Source organism: Neltuma alba, unplaced genomic scaffold (genome assembly GCF_004799145.2).
Source record: "Neltuma alba isolate B1F8T4 unplaced genomic scaffold, ASM479914v2 tig00013571_pilon, whole genome shotgun sequence".
In the NCBI taxonomy this organism is placed as follows: domain Eukaryota; kingdom Viridiplantae; phylum Streptophyta; class Magnoliopsida; order Fabales; family Fabaceae; genus Neltuma; species Neltuma alba.
Window position 1 is genome coordinate 179,352 of NW_021637771.1, and position 18,542 is coordinate 197,893.

Consider the following 18,542-nt stretch of genomic DNA (forward strand, 5'->3'; position numbering starts at 1 on the left):
TCTTGCACATCTCCCGGCAGCTTACTGCTATGTATAATTTTAGTTTCATTGAGCATTTTATTCGTTTCTTAATTTAAAGAGGCAAGTATTGATGACTTGAGATTAGGAAATCGAACTCACCATCTCCAACTTATAAGAGAACGATAAGGCAGTTAGCATTCAGCGTATAATTTCGTAGTATTTGGTTTTGGGGAGCTTGTTCAATCACTTGGAGACACTTAAATCTTAAAGGTTACGTTACTCTTTCTATTAATTTTTACTCCTCATTTCCTTGAGATTTTCTGCTTGGGATGGAAGACTTGAAGGCGTTGGTGAAGGATTGCAAGTACAGCTGGATTTTTTTTTTTTTTCGTTCTTCGCTGTTAGAATCATGTTTTGATTTTTTTTTTTTTAATGCTTTGGGAACTTGGAATTTGAGTTTTAATTGAAGCAATGTGAACTAATTAAGAGAAGAACAATAGGGGTTTCCCGGAGGGTTCTTGCGATACATGACTTTCTTTAGTTGTAATTAATATATATGGCAAAACCAAATGTTTTAATGTGTTTTTTCATATATGAGTATGTTGCATTTTCATGCTCAAGGGCGTGGAATTTTGATGTGCCTGCTAAAACCCAAGTTTATTGCCACAAGGAAGTTTGAATTTGCAAAAATAATGGGATTGATATGTTGAGATGCCTCTTTGATATGGCTTTATAACTTTAATTAGGAGCTTGTTTCATCATTTGAAATCACATAGAGCACCATATTGCGAAATAAACTTCTAATATGGTGATTTTAAGCCCATAACTTCCCCCACAAGAGTTCTTGGCTGGGGGAATTTATGGGCTTAAAATCACCATATTGCGAGATGTTGTAGGTAGTTGGCAGTGTCTCCTAGCTTGGTACATGCTAAATGCACTTCTGGACTTGCTTTAATTGGCTGCTCGGTACTAATCAAGATTGGATTTAGCATGAGAGCGTTGACCTTGTGAAATTCATGTTATTTTATCACATTTTTCTTTAGTTAGTATACTTTTTGGTAAATTAATGTATATCTAGAAATACCTATGAAAGAAAAATATGCACAGTTGATACTTGGGCTAAAGTTATAAATATTTGGTTAATTATGAATATTTTACCCCTAGTTCATCAAATTTGGCTTTCATAGTTTGTCTTGCTTTGTAGCATTTGAAGCAAATATTAATACCTATGGAGTTGAAAAGAAGCTTAGGAAATCAAGACACAATAAAAAAAATCAAATAAAGAAGAGATCCAAAACAGTGAGCTATTGGCTCCAGCCAACAGAAGTCTTTGGCTTTAGCCAACAAAGGAGGTAGAGAGAAATTGGCCGCAGCCAAGAGAAATCTTAGCTGTAGCCAATGCATAATTACTGATATTCTACGTTTTGAAGACAGCACACGTCCCAAGGCTCTATATGCTATATAAATCAAAGGGATGCATTATTTTCACTCATTCTGGTCTTCTTGGGTGCATTTGGGAGCTTTTTGGTGTGCTAGGGCATGGATTTTGATGGGAGGTTGAGTTTGGGGTTTGAAGTTTGAAGTTTAGAAGATATTTTGGCTTCATATCTTGGTTCTTCTTCTGCTTTCTCCTTATGATATTTGCTTATTTGGGTAATTATATATTAATCCTTTTTTTGTGAAACAAAGGGGCCATGCGCAATACAATTATCTTAGAATCCTACGAGGAAAAGTGATTTCTACTTAAAATGAGATCCGTATAAGCTCCTTTAGCGCAAGATCTAAAAGGTAGGTTATGGCATAATTTTTAACCATATAATGATGCAATATACATTACATTTAATTATTTTACTTCATATTATACTTCGAATACATTATTATATATTTTAAAAAAATTACTAATTAGCGATCTAATAACCATTACATTTAATTATACATGTTATAAAAATATAAAAATAAACTCTCACGAGTTTATTATTTGAGAAAGAGGGTGAGAACACCCTGAATTAAATTAAGAGAGAAACCTTGTTTTAGGCAAGAGGCCAAAGTTGATGAGAAAAATTAGTTTTGATATTCAGTTTGCATTCTCTTTCACTACTAGAAAAACAATTTTAAAAAGTAGCTAAAGTCGTCATTGAAAATTCACTTTTATCGTTGGCTCTCAATGCTATCGCTAAAAGGCTTCAAAAATTTGGTTTTCAGAGAAACTTCAACAGTGATTTAATTTTTGGCCGCAGATGATTTTCTTGTCACTGGTATTACTAGCGATGGCCGTTAGCGTGCCGACTTTTTACTACCCCCAAAAGTTAATTTTCAATAGTGTTTATGAGTAATAAATTTCAATTTTTTATTAAAAGAATTAAGGGATCATGTGACATAATTGATCCCAGTTCCCAGTATACACATCAATATAAACGAGATCCCTTATACGTACGGTTGTTATGAGTTTACTTTAGCAAATTCATAAGTCCTACAACCTGGCTCATAGCTTCGGTCAAAGATACATAAATACAAGCGTATTCACGCCATTTACCATAAAAACACTCACAATCTCCATCCATGTCTTAAAGAATAGGAAGAATTACAATTAGGTCCCAACTAAGGGAATTAAATACAAAAAAGTCTCTTAAAATCATGAAATTATTCTAAAGTCCTAAGGGGCCTTTGCAATAAATTTTATTTGTTTAATTACCAAATCACCCTTCTTCTTTTTTTTAAAAAAAGTTTGTATTAACAACTGAAAGAGCAGTGGTTAACAGCTTAGAATGCAAGGATTGACAACAATCGCCGCTTGTTTGACAACTCATGCATTATATTTTGTTATATGCTGAGAACATGTATTGTCAAACCAATCGCAATAGTTGTCAATCCTTGCATTCTAAGTTGTCACCTACTGCTCTTTCAGTTATCAATGCAAACTTTGAAAAAAGAAGAAGAAGGGTAATTTAGTAATTAAACAAATAAAATTTATTGCAAAAAGGTCCCTTGGGACTTCAAAATAATTTCATGATTTCAAGGGACCTTTTTGTATTTAATTCTCTTGGTTGGGAATAATTGCAATTCTCCCTAAAAAATATTATTACTGCGAACCCTTTGAAATTTAAATGCTGATGTGTAAAAAAGTATATTGTGAAATTTCCCCACCGATCAAAGGAAAAATATAAAAAGCATAACCTTTAAAACAATATCTGAAAATATCTTCCTTTTCCCGTGACGACTTTTTCCTCTTCTGGTTCGAATTCTTCATAGTATATGCGCAATATTCAAGGAGAAAAAAATACAATTTATATCATTTCCTAAAATATAGAGTACTTTAAAAAGGGGCATCGAATTAGATATGTGCACATTACATGTATGCTTTCATATATATATATATATATATCCCACTTATTACGGCTTGAATTAAACCTTCCAATTATGTGGTCAACTATGATCTCTATCATTTTGCTTAAATAATGGAACGAATTGCTTTCTTTTGACTACAACGAAAATGGAGACTGAGGTTTCTCTATCTCTGAAGCAGCCATTGGAAGAAGAATCTTCATCAGTGCTTCATGGAAATGATGTTTTTCTGAATAAACTTCTCTCGAGAAATTCATTATCGATAGAACAATATTGTCCTCCACGACCGAGTGAGGCATACAACTGCAAACTACCTGGTACAGTTCCATTCAAATGGGAAGTACAACCTGGGATTCCCAAAGATCCACCAAATGAAGAAAAAGATTCTTCATCATCGATGCCATTGGAATCTTCTCTAAGGTTCAAGAAGGATTTGAGTTTAAAGTCCAATCATCATCAGAACCAGATTATCAAAAAGAGATCTTCTTTGAAAGGTCCTTCATCTTGCTTTTTGAGAAGGTCCAAGAAAACCCTAAAGAAATCGCCTGTGTTTCCTCATCACTCTGAGTCCTCTAATTCAGATGATAATCGTGATGGCTTTTTCTCATCATCTTCTTGTGCTTCAAAGTCTTCTTCGTCAACCTCTGCAGCAACAGAATCACATTTCTCCAATAAAGTCCTTGTAACATCGTCGTCGCCGCCCATGTCTTCAAAATTCCGCTGTTTTGCAAAATGGCTTTTTCGAAGATTATTTTAATTTTCTTCTTTTTTAATTGTCTGGTTTTCTTACAATTTAGGGTTTTGGAAGTACTACTGTTGAATTGCTGGGGATTGATGGAAATATGTAGAATATTATCAATGGATCAAGTAATGCTTACATATGTATATCATGTTTCCTAGTCTCCCCTAATAAATAAGATTGAACAATTACTTCGATATATATACACACACCCATAGTTTTTGAGCTTTTGCACATCTCAAGGGAAAGCATATAGTCAAGTGTGAAACGAAATGGGATCTAAATTGCCCACATTTGACTGAGACAGTTTAAGTTTTTAAATATTATTTTCTAAATTAAAAAAGGCAAAATTAATTCCTTATAGTTTTACCTGATTTTGAATCAGGTTCCTATCATTTTTTTTTAATTGAGTCCTTATTGTATTTTTAGTTTTGATAGAGGTCCTTCCATCATAACAGCGTTAGGCTTATGTGACGCGTCTTGAAAGAGCTTCTCAAGACGATGAAGGTGTAGAGAGAGAGAGAAAGGAGAGAGGGTGAGAATGGAAGAGGAGCGAAGAAGGAGATTGTGGGGGTTGTCGCTGGGAAGGAAGGGGGGAGAAGAAGATGATTACGGAAAAAGAAGGACTTCCATCAAAATTAAAAATATAATAAGGACCCAACAAAGAGGGAAAAAAATTATAACGACCTGATTTAAAATCAGGTAAAACTATAAGGAGTTACAAATTAATTGTTTTTTAAGAAAGTTGACTTTTAAATGAATTTCCTTTTTTATTTGGATCTAATAAACAATTAAAATTAATTTCTTGTTGAGTAGTTGTCCGGTTTTCATAGAAATGAGGATTTTAAATGCTGTAGCGGGACATCCGATTGGAATGAAACACACACACACATATATGGCTGAGCTTTTAGAAAAAGAGCACATTCCATGCTCATCCAGTCATCCATCTTAATCTTTACCATTTAGATTGGTTTTGAATGGTCTAGATTCATTTTAAATTTTTTTAATATTTTAAATAATTTTTTATTTTAATAGATACAAAAATAAAATAAAAATAATTACATAACTAATACTATCTCTAATTCTTAATATAAAAGCTAATTTAATTTTTATTTTGGTCCTAAATATAAGATCTCAATTCACTTTATCCCTCTTATTTATCTATTTTTTTAAGATAGTCATTGTAATAATAGTAGTTCAAGCCAATACACTTGATTGGCAAAAATATTTTAAAAAAAATAACATCTATTTATTACAAATAACTAACTTAACTAGTTTTGTTAATCTATTTAAATTAATCAACTAGGTCTTGTATTAAGAACATGAGGTAGTTTTTTTAAAATAAATGTATGATTGAAAATTGCAAATTAAAAATTTTGAATACACATCATTCAAATTAGATTTTGAATCGTTCATATTGTATTACTGCAATGAGTGCGTGCAAGCATCAATGTGATGAATACTAAATACCTTTTATAAAGTCATACCAGCTGATTTTAAGCTTTATATATACAATTCAATTAATCCTAATATTTCTCAATGTTATATATATAAATATATTTATGAGACCGACATATGAGCCAAGGAATCTGGAACTATCAAAATTTTTCAATTTCTTTCATCAACAACATTCTTAAAAGCAAAGCTAACTCATCACTTTACAGTTATATTGTACATGGAGAGATTCTTACATACACTGGGAGTGCCACATCATCCCAGCTCTGTCCAATCACAGCTTATTTTTAATCCTTGCTAGCATCCTGACTTGGCAGATTCACTAATTTAATTTGAGGAAAATAAACCTCAAATTGAAAAATGAAAAAACAAGACGCACAGAACGTTTTCATTTTCCCGCGCGCCATGCTTCGACTAGAGAGAGAGATTGAAAGACGAATTGAAAGACTTGAACAATCGTGCCCTAACCCAGGCGGAAGAAATCGAAAACGCTCAAGGAGTGTGTTATGAGTCCCACATTGGGGAATCTCACAGGTATTGTGGGGTTTATAAGTTCAAAGGGCTCTCCCTCCCAGTAGGCTAGTCTTTTGGGATTGGGCTCTCCCTTTGGACTTATGCTCATCACATTGGTGCTTTCATTGAGAGTCGGCCAACCGGAAAGGGCTACCTGCGGAGGGTTCTGACCGGTAAGAAGACCGAGTGAAGTGCCGTAGAGTGGAGCCGCCGGGGACGTCGGCTCTCGAGAGGGGTGCTCTGTTATGAGTCCCACATTGGGGAATCTCACAGGTATTGTGGGGTTTATAAGTTCAAAGGGCTCTCCCTCCCAATAGGCTAGTCTTTTGGGATTGGGCTCTCCCTTTGGGCTTATGCTCATCACAGAGTGTCCCTACCCTAGCTTTGGACCTTGCTGCGTCTTCTTTGTGAGCAGAGAGTTATGCCGCTAGCGGAAGATAGTATCATCAGCGGTGAATCGCGTCACTACCAGAAAGCCTTCCATCGCTCCCCATTTTGCTCTGTCTTCTGCAGACTTTGTATTGGGCAAGGAAGGTTTTATTCGTAAAGATTTTCTTAGTTCATGAAAGAAATGTGTTATCTGTGATAAGTTTTTTCTCCCCTGTTTCACCCCTTGTATTTGATCTATCATTGCCGCTCAGCCTTGGTATAATCCTTCTCTGTATCATTTTTCTAAACATTGAAAAGTTTCTGCATTCTAGATTCAGTGATTTAGATCGAGTTTGATTTAGTTTCTGCAGATTAAGGAAGCTATCAGTCTTTTTATATTTGATCCCACGTTTACTCTGTTTGTAGTTTGTCCCAAATTAGCTAATAATGAAATAGTTTATTCTTAATGTAAATGAAAGCTTCTTGTGTTTTTGGTATTATATGAAGCCGTGAGGAACTGAAACTAACATTTGTAAACTCTCAAATATGAATTTGTTGGTCAACGTAGATATTCATTGGTTGATTTTGAGCATTGTGGCTTGTAAACTATCGACCAACATTTGGAAATTGGCATATTGTGTGATTTTCATTTATAAGTTTAGTTTTATATATATTATTTTTAGTTTATCAATTACTATTATTATATATATTATTTTTATAAAGGGTGTTCAATTAACTTTGATATTGCACAGAATGGAAATAGCTAATCAACCAGAGTCAGACATTTACTTAGGGCAAATTGTAAATAATGAAGATGAGGCATATGCTTTGTACACAAAATATGCATATTAGTTGGGTTTTTTTGTTAGAAAATAGAAACAAAGATATGTTACCGGAACTAAGAAGATTCATACAAAAGAATATGTGTGTGCAAAACAAGGGACAAAATATTTGGATGAAGGTAGCAGTACTTTATTTACTAAAATGAATGCAAGGACAAATTGCGAAGCTATGGTTTGGTTTACTATTGAAGTGGATGGGTTATGGAAAATAACTAAGTTGATTACTAAACATAATCATGAACTTGTAAAACAAGAGTATAGGCACCTTATGCGTTCTGCTAAGGATATTCCTAACGCTAAAGGTGACCTCATTAATTCCATGGTGACTACTGGAATCAGAACGAAAGATGTGTGGAGTTATTTTGGTGAAGAAACACATGGATTTGATAATACTGAATTTTTCAAAAGAGATTGTTATAATTATGTCAACAAGCAAAAGTTGAAACTAATAGAAGTTGGGGATGGAAAAAGTTTAGTTAATCTCTTACAAAGTTATCAAGTTGAAGATTCAATGTTTTATTACCGTGTTCAATTTGATGAAGAATTACATTTGACAAATGTTTTCTGGAGGGATGGGAGATCAACAATTGATTATGATTGTTTTGGGGATGTAATGGTTTTTGACACAACTTATCATACAAATAAGTATGACTTAATTTGTGGACCTTTTGTTGGAATAAATCATCATTGACAAAATGTAATGTTTGGTTGTGCTTTTTTTATGAATGAATCAGCAGAGTCCTTTGAATGGTTGTTTGATCAATTTTTAAAATCTATGGGAAATCAACCCCCATAGACTATTGTGACTTATCAAGATGCTGCTATGGTTAAAGTGATTGAAAAGATATTTCCTAATACAAGGCATCACTTATGCTTGTGGCATATATCTAAAAATGCCCCATCACATTTGGGTTCTCTGAATTGTGATAGTGATTTTCAATCATATTTTCAAAAGTGTATGAGAATGTGTGACTCAGAAGAAGAATTTGAAATCATGTGGAATGAAATGATTAGGAAATTTGAGCTCAATGACCATAATTGGTTGAATAGAATATATACAATTCGGCATAAATGATCAACTGCATTTGGTAAAGACATGTTTTATGCAAATATAAAATCTTCTCAAAGGAGTGAGAGCACTAATAGTGTTTTGGGAGAAATATCTACAAAAAAAAGTTCTCTCACAGAGTTCTTCTTAGCTTTTAAAAAGATAGTAGAAAAATGGAGAAGCTCTGAGGGTGAAGAGGATTTTCACAATAGTCAATCCATTCCTTCATGTGCTATCAATAGGAACAAGACTTTATGCCATGCATCAAAGATTTATACTAGAAAATTTTTCAAATTATTTGAGAGGGAATATTTGGATGGAGTAGGGACTTTGTTTAAAGAGATTAAAAGATATGGAGACATATTTTATTATGAGCTGTGGGTGGATGGAAAAGAGTCAAAGAGGCGAGTTGTGCAATTTAATTCCTCTAATCAGAATGTTACTTGTAGTTGCAAAAAATTTGAATCTATGGGCGTTCTTTGTTCGCATGCATTGAGAGTTTATAACATTAAGTGTGTAACAAGGGTATCAGATAAGTACTTCTTAAAGCGATGGTCAAAAAATGCAAAGTTTACTGATTGTGAGCATAAAGAAAAATATGCAACTAGTGAGGATCCAAAAATTGTGTATCGCAATTCTATTATGCGTTCTTTCTATAACCTTGTGGTGGCCTCACAAGATCACAAGGAAACTCAAGATATCATGTGGGATATTGTCAACAATGGATCTCAACAAGTTCAAGAACATCTATGTGATTTGAATAAAAGCAACAATGTGGAAAAAAATAAAGAAATCCATGCCACCATTCAAGATGCATCTCAAGTAGGCCAAATTCTTGATCCCCAAAAGCAAAGCCAAAAGGGGGTGAAAGTGGTAGAAGAAAGGGCCATTTTGAAAAACAAGGAAAATCAAGTAAGATATTAATTTTATAAATACTTGTATATGCCTATATATCAGTGATGTGTTTCTAAATTTCAATTTTTTGTAGAAAAACAAAAAGGAGTGGAACATGCTGCTTCAACTGCACCAGAGCAAACTTCACTTTTCCAAAGCTTTGGTTACACATATTCAATGGTTAGTACCTATGCCTACAAGATTAATAAACACTGTAATTATTTTTTAATTATTCTAATTGAATATGTTTGTTATATTACAGGTCAATACTACTCAAGTTGTTTAGAGTAGTTATTCTATGATCCCACATGCTTTTTATGGTACTTGGAACGTTAGAAGTCCATTTCATATGATTGACACAAGCAACAATTTAAATCAAGTATAAATCAACTAGTTATATTATTTTCATATCAACATCTTCTTAAACTATGTTAATTAATTATAGTTATTTTTAAATATATTTTAATTCATTTTACACGAAACCAATAGTTTGCCTTCAATCCTCTTCAAGCAAAGCAGATGGAAGAAGACTTTTTTTTTTTTTATATTTTGTGTAAGCTGGCCAACTTTTTGTTCAGCTATTTTGATGTATAACGAGGTTATGTAAGCTGGTTGGTTTTTGATTCCCAGCTATTTTAATACAAGCATTCCCTTTTTTTTTTTTTTTTAAGATCAATGTAAGTCTTTTAGATGGTGAAAAAGAGGTCATCTTGTGTTTAATTATTGCAAAGACTTTATGCTAAAAACACTTGTCCAATGGTAAAAATACTTAATTTAATTAGCTTCTCCCTTTAGATGATTTATCTATTATGTTTTATTTGCAAGTATTCCACAGGTACATATTTGTAAGTTGCTTAGATCTGGAATAATCAAAGAGATGAAATTTTCAAGCCTATATAAAAAATTACCATGTGCAAAGTTAATTCCTTGCCTAAGTTTTTCTCAATATCCAAATCCAGTTCAACCCATTCATTCTAACACATCCATGAGTTGCCATAAACAAAATCTGCAACATTCTCTAGTACCAAGATGGCTACTAGGTTTTCCTGCCCACAACTCATATGAGAATTGCAATAAGTTAATTAAGGAGAGGAAAAAAGGTGAGTGGTAGCATTGAGGAAAATAGGAATGTATGACAACATCTATTCTCATTGCAATTACATGGAAATATGATACAAGCCATAATATTTTCAATTATAAAAATACAACAGTGTCTTCTCATATGCCAAATCAAATTTCCTACTCCAAAGTGCAGAGCCTGTGACCAACCAACAATATGATATTTCTCCTCTCTCAGAGAACTTGGAGCTGCCCCTGCTACCAAATCTGTTGTTAAATAATCCAAAAAGACGAAAAATTCTCTAAACTACTCCACTTTCACCGCCTTCAAATACATTGGATTACAATAACCTACAAAACAACCATTTTATCCCTAACTTTACACCTAACCAGAAGATATCAGGTCAGATATGATATCCAGAGACTAGCTACGTATGTGCATATTGTCACAAAAACAAGTTGATGGCAAATGAATGTTTTATCTCAATCAAGTGACTTAACAAAGTGCCCACTTTTCCGCCTGTGCTTGCTATAATCAGAAACAAATCTGAATGAAATGCCACATCTCTCAACCTTGCAAGGATAGCTACATTTTTGAGACAGAGCCATATAAAAGAAGCCAATTTAAATTTTTAAGGATTGATGCGGTATGATTGAGAAATATGGCAAAATAATATTAGAAAATTTCAAATATATATGTACTTAAGATTGATTGAATAAATTCTGGCCAAAAAAGAATAATCAAACAACCATAGTGCTAAGTAACAAACAGCAAACGAAATATTCCTTTTCTCTTTCAAGGAAATGCACTTATGTTTCATCAGCATAGTCATGATAATGCAGCCAAAATACCTAGTAATAAATGTTGAAGCTCTAGTTTATCAACTGAAATATAAAGTTGGAAATAATGAACGTATCACAAAATAATTGCATCAAAGCACATATCAGTTGTGTTTCTCAGAAATATAAAGTTGGAAATAATGAACTTATCACAAAAAAATTGCCCCAAAGCATAGGCCCATGAATTGGAGACATTATGAATAAACATAAAACTCAGAAGCCTAGTTTCAGATTAGCCCTAACATCGTTGCCTCTTCTATCAATTGAACTTCAAACTAAAATTTTTGCAGCGTTGTCAATGAGGAAGCGATGCTGAAGGAGGAGGAGAAAATGAAACTTACAACTTGTGGTTATGAGAAAGGATGAGAGTGGTTGCAGTTCTCATGGTTTCAGTCGAGCATCTGGTCGCTGTCTACAGGGGAATCACCGCTGCCACTGTCGCGCGCCTTTAGTTATGAGGAAGGATAAAAGGCATTTCCTTCTCATCAGACAGTTCGCGTATCTGGTCGCTAGCCACAGCGGAGTCGATGCTGCCGCGGAGAAGCTGTAGAAGAGAGGGCAAAGGGGTTAGAGACGAGCTTCCCTGATGAAATCCATCCCCCGTTTCAATTTCATTTTGGCGTCCTTTTTCATTTTAAAAAGTTTAATTTTTTTATTTTTATTTTGTTTTTCATAAATTGGTGATCTGCCAAGTCAGGGTGCCAGCAAGGATAAAAATAAGCTGACTTGTGGTGTTTTGATTGGACAGAGTTGGGATGATGTGGCAATCCCACTGTGCAAGAATCTCTCTGTACATGTTAGGATCAACTGGGGGCTAAGTACATTAGATAGAGACTGACCCATCTCTTCAATTATACCCTCGTATATGCCTTAAAGATTGCCCTCACGAGGGCAAAATTATTGTGTTAAGGCACTAATGCGTTGTTTCAGTATGCGTTAGAGATTAAATAAGAATTATTTTGAGCCATAAACTCCTAAAAAGGATCAACTTCACATTCTTGGAAATTTTTATTCTCATATTACTATTCATATAATTGTTTTTAGTTTTCGGTACAGCTAAAATATACAAAACTAAATCTGGCAAAGTCGTAACGAAATATTCTATTACTTAGTCTAAGCATTACTTGTAATAGGCCAAGTGTACTCATCTCACTATTTTGGGATACTTTGTAACACCTCTTTTTCTTTTTCGTCGTCATGTTAAATGATGATGTGTTTTTACGTTATACGTTATACTTGGATATTTGATTGATTGGGGATTGGGCTTTTTTTTTTTTTTTCTGGTGATTTGTCATAGTGGAATCCTCTCTCTACTGACGAAATCCTCTCTAGTGTCTGGATGGGTAGGATCCCCGGGGTGGACTCTTACTTTTGGGCCTCTTCATTCTTTGTTTCTTCTTCTTATATTTCCTGGGCATCGAGATGGAATGTTTAATTGACAGCTATTACTCTCTTAATTATATTTATAAATCACTTCATCTCATTGCCCATGGATTCGACTTCCCATCACAACATTTGAGAAAGCATCCTAAATTAGGGGTGTCTAAGTAAACGTTTGAGGGTATGCTGTAGATTTTCCCTACCCAACATGATATCACTTAGGAGGAGTTGGATCAAACACTCCGCCTTTGATTTGGGTTGAATCTGAACTTCTGCCTAAAATTTTTTAACCAAGGAAAAATGTGCAAATCACTTTCATTGTGTTACGCTTTTCCAAGAAAATAATAGTCCGCCTAATAATAAATGAATGAGAAAATTGTATATATTAAAAATTTAATAATATGATTTACATATGTGTGGGTCAAAATAAATTTTCCCATTAATAAATAGCACTAGAAGAGTGCTTGTTTAAATTTGTGTAGTTATTGTTAGTTGTAAGGGGTGTTCCACTTCACCTCTCAACCCTCAATCAAAAACTACTTCTTCACCTAAACAACAACTCTTTGGTCTTCTCTGGTCCATTTAACTATTACCTTCTCTAGTCATTATTTGTTCAATCTCTGTAGGTTGTTCTTGGCATTCGATCTTTGGTGTATCTGTTCATTCAATATCCTTAGTTTCTTGTTCTCTTGGGTTGAAATCCATTGTTCACGCACTCTCAAATTTGAAGAAGAAAAGGTGAAGGAAGGAGACTGGGTATTGAGATTTTTTTTCCCCCAGTTTCTTTCCAAATTGTTGGATGGAGATAGAGAAATTTTATAAAAAGGACATTTTGGTCTTTTCAAAATTCGTATTAAATAAAATTACATCACAATTTCGTCTGCATACCATACATAAGTTTAACAGCTAATTCTATTCTACTTTTCATTCCAATTTCTTCGAAAATATCATATAATATTGCTTTATTATGTTTGTTGATTGAACAAAAAAGATTTTAAATGATGACTTTCAGTGACAACAAAAAAATCGCCACTGAAAGTCCACTTTTAGCGGCGACACTAGAAAATCACTGCTCAAAGTATGATTTTCAGCGGCGACAAAAATGTTGTCGCTAAAAGTCAACTTTCTAGGGTGAGTTTTTTGTTGCCGCTGAAAGTCGTCATTAAAAGTATCTTTTAGTGGTAACACAAAAAGTCACTAGACCTTCAGTGATGACATTTTCGTTACCCAGAAAGTCACCACTGACTTTTGGTTCTCCATTTTCATTTCGATTCTCCATTCAACCTTAGAATTTTGGCAGCGACTTTCTAATGTTGCCGCTAAAAGTACAATATGATAATATATATTTTATTTTACAAAAGTAATAAACAAATTCAATCCAGCTTAATGGTAAGAAGATTGAACATGAAAAGAAGTGGTCACGAGTTTGAACCTTGAAGAAGACGCATTTAAGGTGAAAATATTTGGGCTGTGATGTGACGGCAAGGAGTGACATGGCATGAGAGTAGTGATGTGGCAACACTGTGGAGGTAGTTGGCAATAACATGGCGGCCAGTAAAGCCAATTTTCTTTGACATCACTTTCAAGGGTGACAAAAAAGTAGTCGCTGAAAGTCACTTTTGACGGTGACATCTTTTGCTGCTAAAAGTACTGTTAGCGGCAACAAAAAGGTCGCTACCAAAAGTATATTTTAGTGATGACAAATGTCATTGCTGACACTTATAAAACTTGCTGCTGAAAGTTTTCATCCATGGTTGTTACGGTAACAACTTTTTAGTGGCCACTTTTATAAGTCGCCACTGAAAGTCGATTTTTTTATAGTGGATAAAGTGATATTAATATTATTCATACTAGTGTGGCCTATAAAGTTTTTCACTTTAGTCTCTAAGAAACTTTTACTATTCACTTTAGTCCTTAACCCTAGACTTCCCATATTTATATTTATGTCGCTGACCTGACCTTGTGCAAAGGCCTGAACAACTTTTCACATCTGGGTTCCTTGTGTTCAACGAAACTAAACCGTGTCTTGCAAGTTTTCCAAATTTCCCTTAAGATTGAAATATTTTTACCCTAGGAATGCCTAAAATTTTGGTAAATTGTAACTTTGAATATAAGATTCACATAATCATTGAATAAGGGTATTGCGGGAAGAAAATATTAGGCTTTGGATTTCTAGAACGAGCATAGGTTGTCAAATACTCCTCCGGTTCTAAATATAAGATCCAATTGTTGAGTTGGTTTTGATCTAAATATAAGACCTATTTCTCATATTTATCAATTTTCTCTAAATTATCCCTATGAATATCCCCTCAACCATAATCAGGACCGGAGGAGTACTACTAAAACAAAAATGTTTAAACTAATAACCATGGTTTTGGATTGGATCGAGAAAAAGTAATAACTTAAATTGTTGTGTAGTGTCGGAAAATGATGCTTGACCATTAACTGCAACTTCGACTCTAATAAGGTTCATAGCTCACTGTTAATATATATGCATCCCCATTCAAAAAAGAAAAAGGGTTCATAACTCTTTGACTGCAATAAATTGTATCTCTTTCCCAGAAAGTGTCGTTACAACTTTTTTTACGTGTTACAAACAAATATAAATAGCTCACCAATTACCAAGCCCATGTAAAAATTCTAAAGAAGGGCTTAAACAGTTATTAATGGGTTCTTAAAAAACACGTTATCTTGTGATTTTCATGATTTTCATGATCATCACTTCATCATCATCAGGTTCGCTTTTCTTCTTCCCCATTATTGGTTATCCCATTTGTTTATTTTTTTAATAGTGTGTGTGTGTATAGAATGAGTTTCTTGATGCCAAGTTTGAAGTCTAATTAGCAGCTAATTTCAAGGTAGAGAGAGACAGGCATGGTTCATTTTCAATTACTTGTGTTTAATTTCTCACCTCAAAACAGCTAGTTTAATATGAAAAGCACTGTCAACAGCTCATTGTCTGAGTGCCAACACTACCTACTATGTTTGGATGAGGTCTTGAGTTGAAACTGGTGTTGACATGTTTGTGTATGCATGCATATTGGTTGTATCATACTACCTCTGATCTTAATTATAAAGCCTCATTTATAAACTATAAATAAGGTCTTATAATTAGGACCGGAAGTAGTATTTTCCAAAAAAGGGATCAATTTTGCAGAAACTCTTTTATCTTGTGTTCTTTGTTATTATCACTTTATCATCAGCTCTTATTTTCCTTTATCTATGCCATTTTATTTTTCAATTATACTCCTCTTATTTAATTTTATTTACAAAAGAGAAAGAGTAGTATTATTTATCTTTAATATAAGTTATTACCTTATTGAGTTTATTATATGAATGTATAATTTTATTCCTAATTTATTATTTTGTGGAATGTTATTTTTGTAGAAAGTATATTTATTAAATGGAGATAAAATTAAAAATTTATTAAATTTTAATATTTTTATTGATTCTTATAAAATATGTTAAAAGTGCCCCATAAATAAGATGAGAGAAGTACATATAGTAAAGACTGTATGCATCATAGCTAGGTAATTTTTTTATGCTATGCATGATATCAAAATTTAAAATTTCTTCAAAAAGTGCACTTATTTTTAATATTTAATTTCATTAAAATTAAGTATGTTTCTTATATTTTGCACAAAGTTCAAAGTGAATTACACTTTTGATTAATCATGAATATAGCGTGGTTTATAATTGGAGAAGTTGGTCGCCATGGTGAGACATGGTAACTGGGCCACTGTGTCCACGGTTCATATATGGATGCCGACAAATTGATGCTAAAAACAGGGTGGTTCATCAATAAGAATAATAATTTTATAATATTTTTTTTATTGATATTATTTTGTGAAGAATTCCTAATGAATAAAAACAAAATTTCAGAGCCTAATGAGATATTTGAAGAAAGAATAATAAAGCAAAAAAAATATTATTGATAGTTATATATATGTACTATTTGCTAATAAAACTTATGACTGAATATTGTGCGTAGCTCAGTATCGATCTTTTATGTTTCATGCAACTACCACTCTGGTTTTTATTATTTGTTACTTTTAGGAGTTTCTCACAATCAAGGAGAGAATTAAATAAATAAAACCTTTTACTTTTGTTCACCAAAAAAAACCTTTTACTTTTGCCCTTGGTAAGAAGAGCATCAAATAGTAATATATTTTCTCTCACACATTCCCTCTCTCTTCAATTTTACTATAATCAATAAGGGCAGAATTGAAAATGAAGCATTAAAAAGGATATAAGAGACAAACAAAATAGGACCAAAATTCCTCCCTACAAGTGACAAATAATAAAGACCAGAGGGGCACTCCTTCTTGTCCTTATTGTAAGACACCTTTTAAAATGATTTTTAATCCTTAACATAAGTCAGTTGAAGAGTCATCATTAGCATTTATTTGTAAATTTTGTCTTGATAAGTAGTGTTTTTCGCTCTCCTTCGAAACCTCACTAATACGGACATCAGTGATGCTTATCAAATCTCGAAAGTTAAAATTTAATTTAATATGAAAGGCAGAGAGTAAATTTTTTATATTTTTTTTTCAATTTTTTTTCTTTCATAGATAGATAATTCAAAATAAATATGATATTTTGACTGTAAGTTTTTTTAAAAATAATTTTTTATTTAAAAATTATTCCTTAAAAATTTTAAATCTAAACCATTAAAACTACATCTGAATAGTGTAGGTTTCAAATGATGAGTATTATACTGCTCATCACAGGGATGAGACAAAGTTGAAAAAATTTGTTAATTTAGACCGGTTTAATAAGTTAACTATCATTTATGGATTCGTGCAAATTAGTAGTGCCCTACAATAAAAACTAGAGGGAGTATATAAATACTGATGTTAAAAGAAAAATATCATATTTGCAGCTGTGGAGAATGAAACTGAAGTATTATTGTGCCATGTCGAAGCGACTGGGATTGCCCCGACTGCCCTTGCGTCAATAGAAAGTGTGTTTGTGAAGCTTCCCCTCAACTTGAACGACATGATTCAGAGCCTAATGTTGCCTTCTTTATCGCGCACACTATTAATGTCTCTAAACAACAAATAATCCCTTGACTACTCTTGTTTGGATGATCTCCCGTTTATTACATAAAATAAATGTCTTGGAGTTGAAAAGGCAAAGTGTACTTCCTTTTGGAGGTTTAATAAGGAAAAAAAAAAGTATTCATCAAATAGAATATATATTAGTTAAGTTGCATCTAACACCTCGAAGTATTAATACATCCAGTATCTTGAAGTATTTTTTAAAATGTATCCATTACCGTAAAATATTTTTTTGTGCATCCAACACGCTAAAGTTATTTGACATCAAAAACATCTCATGTTCTTTCTTACTAATATTTGTTAGTAGATTTAGATTATAATACATTTGTCTTCACATCGGCTATTGGAGTGAAAAAGTATGGAAAAGCGTCGTAGTTTGTTTAAAGTTTACATCAGTAAAATAAACGATATTAAAAAAGAGAGAATTTAAAATTACCGAAATTATCTTTGTCATTGGACAAATGATAAACTTTAGTTTTTTCCAACAGAATCACCTATAAGCATGTAGAGTGCCTCCTTCGTTAATTATTGTAAGAATATATTAACAATTATATATATTAATAACTATAATTAAAATTAGTGAACACGTCTAAAATTACAAAATTACATTCCATGACATTGATTACGTAGAAGGATATTGTTTAGTTTGTGAGCATAACTTATAAAGTGCTCTCTCCAATTCTTATTATAGGGTTCAAATAACTAATTCACAGATGACGAATAATTAGTTAAAAACAATAAATAGATTACAAATATGCTTTTGTTTTTAAGTATGCCCCTATAATAAATAAGAAAAAAGATAAAAGAGAATGTATTGAAAAATGGAATAGAAGAGACTATGGTAAAAGAAAGAGAATAAATAATTAAGGACAAAATTGAAAAGCAAACAAAAGAAAGCATTAAATATTAAGACAAACCTAAATTGAAGCTTGTAAAATAGACTATGCTCCTTCTCAAATTTGAAGCTTATAAATAGGACAGGAGGGAGTATTACTTAATCAGTTTATTTTTTAGATAAATGATCTTATATTAATCCCATG